The sequence below is a fragment of the Mus pahari genome, chromosome 12 (assembly GCF_900095145.1).
Source record: "Mus pahari chromosome 12, PAHARI_EIJ_v1.1, whole genome shotgun sequence".
Taxonomy (NCBI): Eukaryota; Metazoa; Chordata; class Mammalia; order Rodentia; family Muridae; genus Mus; species Mus pahari.
Genome location: NC_034601.1, coordinates 32439706 through 32447229, shown reverse-complemented (window position 1 = coordinate 32447229; position 7524 = coordinate 32439706). Strand labels below are relative to the sequence as shown.

At 39.1% G+C, this 7524-nt stretch overlaps 1 pseudogene; it reads left to right on the top strand.

Moving 5' to 3' along the window:
* Positions 1-7145: 7145 nt before the first annotated feature.
* LOC115065187 lies at positions 7146-7210 on the top strand (annotated as a pseudogene).
* The last annotated feature ends 314 nt before the right edge of the window (positions 7211-7524 follow it).

The following is a 7524-nucleotide window of genomic DNA, read 5'->3' as shown; positions in this document are numbered from 1 at the left end:
GAATGGGGTCCTCTCTGGATAGNCCATCCCTTCATCCCAGCTCCAAACTTTGTCGCTGTACCTATAATTTTCCATGGGAGTTATGTTCCTCATTCTAAGGAGGAATGAAGTATCCACAAATGTTCATCCTTCTTGATTTTCTTCCAAACAGCACTCTCTTTGTGAATATAAAATACTCAAGAAAAGCTGTAGCTTTGGGGTTGCTAGTAGTTCACTGGAATACTTATTTTTCAGAGTCTAGACACCCCACCCAACACCTAGAACCAACAGCTGTACTTGGGAACATGGTTAGATGTGCAATTTCTTGGTCCTTACCACAGACTTACTACATGAGAAAGTTCAAGGTACTCTCTATTTTAGTAATGCCTTCAGTGGTTAAGATACATACCAAAGTTTGAGAACAGCTCACTAGAACACTGGAGATTCTAATCTAGGCCTCACAGGAAAACATGTAGTAATGCTTTAGTGACATCTTCCATGAATATGAGAGGGAGAGATGGCAGCCGTTCATCATAGATTTGGGAATCCCTCTCCTAGACAGAGTGGACAAATACATTGAAATGTTGAAAACAGCTGGTCAGAGAAAGTCCTAAGAGTTAGATGGAATGGCATCCAGGCGTTGACAGAGAACACAGTGGCTCCTCACATAGAGGATGGGGTGGCAGTAATTTGGAAAATATGAGCTTTACTTTACACTTATAAAAATGGGTGTGCAATAAATACAGTGCTTATTGCAACATGCAAACAACAATTCTCATATATCCAGCACACTCCCCTCTCATCCCATTATGCTTGTCAGTTGAGTCTATAGATCTTTCTGCACAGAATCTGTGTGAGAGATGAGGACATGAAGCAAGAAGAACCCAGAAAGAAAGACTGTCATACAGGAGCGAAGAGAGGCAGGGGGATCAAATAATTAGGTGCTAAATGAAAGAGAGGTTACTGAAGAGGCCAGACCAGTTTAAGGAGGAGACCAGTTTAAGTTTTTTGAGATTTGAGGGTCATTTGGAGTGAAACTTAAGAAGGTAAAAAGCATCTAGAGAGATGGAAGGAAAAAAGCTTAGGAACTTTTGTTATGTATTAGGGGGAAAGCCCCCCACATTTGCTATTGTTGAGAGACTTATTTAAGAAATTATATTAATTTTCAGGGTTTTAAAAGTCCCCAGGGTTATCATTTCAGTTGTTAAACAAATGCTCCTTTCCGCGGTTCCACAGTGACACTGAGCTCCATTCTTCATGTATATTTATTTACTTGTTTGTTTTCATTTCATGTTCTTCTCGGTGGTCTTCATTTTAGCTGACAGGGGCAACGGCACTAGTAGCTTGTGTTTGTCTAAAAATTTTAATTATAGAATTTTTAACACATTTTTCCCCTTTAGAATATTATCCTGAGCATATAGGGCTAGAGCTGCCATTGTCTCATCTTCCAGACAGGGATAGAATCTCAGTGAAATTTTATTCCACGACTAGTAAATGGTAGATTTTAAACGCAATCTTTTATCTCCTAACTCCAAATTCAGCATTCTCTTTATCAACTTAGTGGATGATAATGAAGACTGTAAAGAACCAAGTCTCCTATTGTTAAAGGCAATTCATTTTAAACTCTAAACTTTCATGGTATCCTGTGAACCGTGGATCTCAGAATGTAAAGAATTAGGGTTTCATCTGAAAGGTGATACTTTTAAAGAAGCCGATTTCATCGGGTGCCAGTCAATTTTCTGTTGCTACCAACTTTCTATCGCTGCTTGAATAGCGATTAACTCTATTTTAGATCACAGGGCTGAAGGTCTGAAGTTGAGGGGCCATATCTGATGATGGTCTTGGGGTGACACTGGATGTATAGACAGGGAGCATGGATGTATGCATAGCCTTTGGTCTCTCCTTTTAATGACGGCCTCAGGATTGAGTCATGGGGTTTCTAACAGCTCATCCAATGAAGGAGGAACAGCCTCACCTAATTCTATTCATTTCCCAAAGGCCTAACTCTATTGCTGTAGACAGGTTAAGTTTCTACACTCTAAATGTCAAACACATGAAACTTTGGGGGCCATACCTCACTCTATGTCCAAACCGTAGCATCTAAGTAGAAAAACTTTTTTTTTGTTTTGTTTTTCATACTACATTTTGGATCAATGGCAGAATAAGAGTAAAACCTACTAATATACCACAGTCTAGCTCCAGGGTATTTAAGAAACCCTTGGTGAGGATTACAAGAGGTCGGAGAGGCAACGTGCGTGCATCTTCATACAGCAGATGCAGAGAGAATACGACAGAGGGCAAACTTATCACATGACTCACAAACCGGGGCTTTGTGAGGTATTGTTTTTACCTTTGTGTATTCTAGTTCATTTGTTTTGTTTTAGTATTTTTTTCTGTTTTTGTTTTTGTTTCTTTAGCTTATAAACACATTTTATTGAGGATTCTGAGTAAGATGACATTAGAAAACTCACTGGAGAGCCGGGCGTGGTGGCACACGCCTTTAGTCCCAGCACTTGGCAGGCAGAGGCAGGCGGATTTCTGAGTTCAAGGCCAGCCTGGTCTACAGAGTGAGTTCCAGGACAGCCAGGACTACAGAGTGAGTTCCAGGACAGCCAGGACTACACAGAGAAACCCTGTCTCGAAAAAAACAAAAAGAAAAAAAAAAAAAAGAAAGAAAACTCACTGGAACCAGACAGTGGTGGCTCACACTTTTAATCAGAGCTATCATGCCTAAGAGATAGCCTGTCTAGGACACACCAAAAGGAACTTAAAAAAGGGTTTCTTCCTCCCTGGGTTGGAATCTTATCTGCAGCTCTCACAGGATTCTGAAAGGTATTGTTAGTGGAAAGTGACTGGGAGGGAACACTGTGGCATGTGGACAGCAGGCTGTTCCTCCTTCATTGGATGAGCTGTTAGGTGTTTTCTTCCTTCCTTCCTTCCTTCCTTCCTTCCTTCCTTCCTTCCTTCCTTCCTTCCTTCCTTCCTTCCTTCCTTCCTTCCTTCCTTCCTTTCTTTTATTTCCTCTCAGAGAGAAAGACAATAGCTATGAAAAGAAGGTTGCCATTCCATTTGTATCAGAAGTGAGAGAAAGAAGGAAAATGAAGACAGCTTATTTTCTAGGGGTTAGAGAGATGGCTTGGGGGTTAAGATCTTTAGCTGCTCTTCAAAGATGACATGGGTTTGATTTCCAGTACCCACACAGCAGCACAAAGCTGTCTGTAACTCCAGTCCCAGGTGATCTGACATCCTCTTTTGGCCTCCAAGGATACCATATACATGTGGTGCACAGACAGACATGCAGGCAAAACACCCACATACATAAAAAAAATAATTAAGATAAAAATGTAAAAAGGAAGTATTTTTTTCTAAACACAGCATTAAAATAAAAATGTTGACTCAATTGTGGTGCCTCATATCCTTAATCCCAGCACTCAAAAGGCTGAAGTAGGAGGACTGGGAGTTCAAGGACATTTTCAATTACAGAGTGAGTTCAAGACCAGCTTGAAATACATGAAGCCTGTCTCAAAAAACAAACAAACAAACAAACAAAAAACAAACAAACAAAAAACAAAGACAAAAACAACAACAACACCAAAAACAACAACAAAATCCCCAAAACCTCAAGAACCTTGAGATTTTGAAAGTTGTTTACAAAATAAATTTTTTCTTTATTGTTGTCTGGTCTTTGCATTTTGCACATTCAGAAGTGTGTGTGTGTGTGTGTGTGTGTGTGTGTGTGTGTGTGTGTGTGTGCATAGAGAGAAGCTCTCCACACAGTGTAAATTGATAGGCAATTCAGTAGAATACTTAAATACAAAAGAAAGCTAAATTCTAAAATATACTTCCATTTTCTATGCCTATAGCAGAAGGAATGACAATCTATTTGCCTATAGATTTCTAATTTACAAGTTGGGAAGTTTTATAATTTTGCTCATTAGGCCTTGAAATCTAAGGGTCCATGGCAGTTATAATAAACATCTCCCACTTAGGGACTAGAATCAAGATGTACATTGCTCCAGTTTTCCAGACATAGTAGGAAAAGATGAAGAAAGGGGAAAGGAGCCTTCTTTGTGGTCCACAAAAACATTGAAACATCATTATTGGTACATAAGAGTTGGTACACTAGAGCTCAAATATATACAAATGAGAATACTAGATTATATTTCACCTACATTATTGTATTTCCATAGCCTATATAAATTGCCACTGGTATTAAACAGCAATTCAACCTTGACAGTGAAGTGAAGCTTGAAGAACTTATAAGTTTATTTTTAATTCTATGGGAACCTATAAACCCCATAGTTCTCTACTGTGGGCTGACATTAATATGCAAACTAACCAATTATCTATATTTTTCTTTGTTTTCCTTACAGTAGAATGGTAAAACCACTTTTTTGTCTGTCTTCTACTAAGAAGAAAAATGCTAGTGAGGAAAAAGTGGGTTTTATATATATGTATATATACATATATATGTATATATATATATATATATATATGTACATACACATATACACATACATATACACATATATATCCTAAAAAATTTTAGGATTTTAATCTACATTTAAAATATTTATTATATATTTAATATTTGTAATATATTTAAATTTTATAGATATATAAAAATGTGTATTTTTTAGGACAGGGTCTCAACATGTAGCCCTGACTGGCCTAGAACTCATTATATAGGCTAGATGGGCCTCAAACTCGGGGATCTGCTTGCTTCTGCCTATCATCATGCCTAGCTTGTTTTGTTTTTTGAGACAAGGTTTTATGTAGCTCAGACTGGCCTAGAACTCACAATGTAGATAGAAGTGACCTTGAACTCCAGATCCTCCTGCTCCTGACTGGAAAGTGATGGCCTTTGCTTTGACATTCTTTGACTTGGGCATGCATCATTGTGCCTGGCAAGCAACATTTTTTTATACATGAGAAACATATTGTAGTTTCTTTTTTAGAGAAGTCCTTTATGGATATAAATGGAAGAAACCACACAACAGAAAGGCAGGTTTCATTTTCCAGTCTTCTCCCACCAGATGTTCTTTCAGCCAAGTGAACAGAGAGGCAACCAATTAACTTCCTTGAGTAACCAAATATTTAAAACAATTGAATACACAGAAACCTTTTAGTGGCCTTCATTTGTAGGCAAGGCAACCACAAAGAATCAATAAACAAATTGACCAAGCACTTGAAAGAAGGTGTTTGTCACAAGGTTATGTCACTAAATGACAATCATCTGACCTGGCTCTGAGTTCATCCCTGGGTGCCTCTTTGTTCCACACGTAGGTTTTGTGTCCTCCTTGAGTCTTAGAAGGTGTACAGCTGGATTAGCTGACTTGGTATCAAGTCACATTTGTCCTTGGTTGCTGTCTAACCCTGGTGTTCCATCTTACATCTCATTTCCTGCACAGAGTATTGGCAGAGCGTCCTAACAGTGTCTCCAGATTTCATGTTCTTGAAAGTTTAAGTAGGAGTTTCTCAGAGATGATATAACAAAGTGCCAGAAATTGTGTGCCTTGAACAACAGAAATCAATGATCTCAGGAGCCTGGAGGCTGAGAGCTCAAGAGTCAGGTGTCACCAGGCCTGGTTCCCTCTGAAGGCTAGGAGGATCTGTTCCCTGCTTCTTTTCCACCCTCTGAGGTACTTCCAATGTTTGATGTTCTTTGACCTGTACAGGTATCACTCTGATTGTCTTCAGTGTCACAGGCATTCCAACCTGTCCCCAAGTGCCCCCACTATGGTATTCTTTTTATAAAGGTATCAGTAATATTGGAGTAGGGGCTCATACTTCTACATTATGATCTCAAGCGATCTGCAGAGACAGTATTTCAAGTATTAGATTATATTTGAGATACTGGAGGTTCAGATTTGAGCATATCAATGTATGTATGCATATGTATGTATGTGTGTATATAAGTATATATGTGTGTATCTATGTATGAAAGTGTGTCTGTGTGTATATGTCTGCATGTATGTGTCTGTATGTGAGTGTGTATATCTGTGTGTATGTGTGTGCATGTGTAGGTGTTTGTGTGTGTGTGTGTGTGTGTGTGTGGAGAGAGAGACAGAGACAGAGAGACTCTACTTATAACTGCTTATTAGCCGGGCGTGGTGGCGCACGCCTTTAATCCCAGCACTCGGGAGGCAGAGGCAGGCGGATTTCTGAGTTCGAGGCCAGCCTGGTCTACAAAGTGAGTTCCAGGACAGCCAGGGCTACACAGAGAAACCCTGCCTCGAAAAACCAAAAAAAAAAAAACTGCTTATTAACTCTCCCCCCAACATTCCTTTTGGAAGAATGGATAAATTTTTTTCTTGTTGTTTTGCTTTGTTTTAACCTGGTATTTGAGTGTGTCTCATGTTGCCACAGAGTCTTTAGAAGCAGAAGATGGAGGCCAAAGAAGATTAAAGTAATGCAGAGTCTAAAGGAAGCTATGTCATAGGCTTAGAAGGCAAAGAGAAGGGAAAATGGCCAAAAATTGTAGCTGGGAGAGGCAAGACAATGAATTTTCTCCTACAGCTTCTAGATAGCAATGTAACATCAATATCATTTTGATTTGGGCCCAGTGAGACCTATGCTGAACTTTTGAGCTATGGAATTGTAGCACAATAAATTAAAATGGTTTGAAGATACTAATTTTGTGATCATTGTTATGATAGGAAGAGAAAACTAATATGTGTTAAAATTAAAATCTCTTGGATATGCTCTTGACCTGCCTTGGAAGGTTTTTCTAGTCTTCTGATCCCAGACCAAGTCCAACTAACTACTCTGCTACTGCTTCAAACCACAGAATTGACACTCACTGTATAAAGAATAATATTGTTAGAGTCATGTGGGTGTTGAATCATATTGGACTACAGAATCTGATTTTTTTTTCTTCTGGTTCAATGTTTCTTAGCTTTAGTTATCTTTCCCTTATCTAAAAGAATGGGCAATAGTAAGGCTAGAAAGATGATTCAGCAGTTCAGAACCTCTTCCAGAGGACCTGAGTTTGTTTCCTAGCATTCCAGTCAGATGGACCACAGCCTCTTGTAACTTAAGCTTCAAGGGACCTGATGCCCTCTTCTGGTCTCTGTGGGCATCGACATATCTTGCATATACTTACACAGGTGTGCACATGTACACACACACACACACACACACACACACACACACACACACACACACATACAGATTAGCATGGCTCCTGCGCAAGGATGACACGCAAATTCGTGAAGTGTTCCATATTTTTTTATGAAATTCTTGGGCAAATGAATGTATCTGGAGGATATCATCCTTAGTGAGGTAACCCAATCACAAAAGAAGTCACTAGATATGCACTCACTGATAGGCAGATATTAGCCCAGAAACTTAGAATACCCAAGATACATTTTGCAAAACACAAGAAAACCAAGAAGGATTGACCATCGTGTGGATACTTCATTCCTCCTTAGAATAAGGAACAAAACACTCATGAAAGGATATAGGTACAGAGACAAAATTTAGAGCTAAGATGAAAGGATGGACTATCCAGAGACTACCCCATCCAGGGATCCATCCCATCAT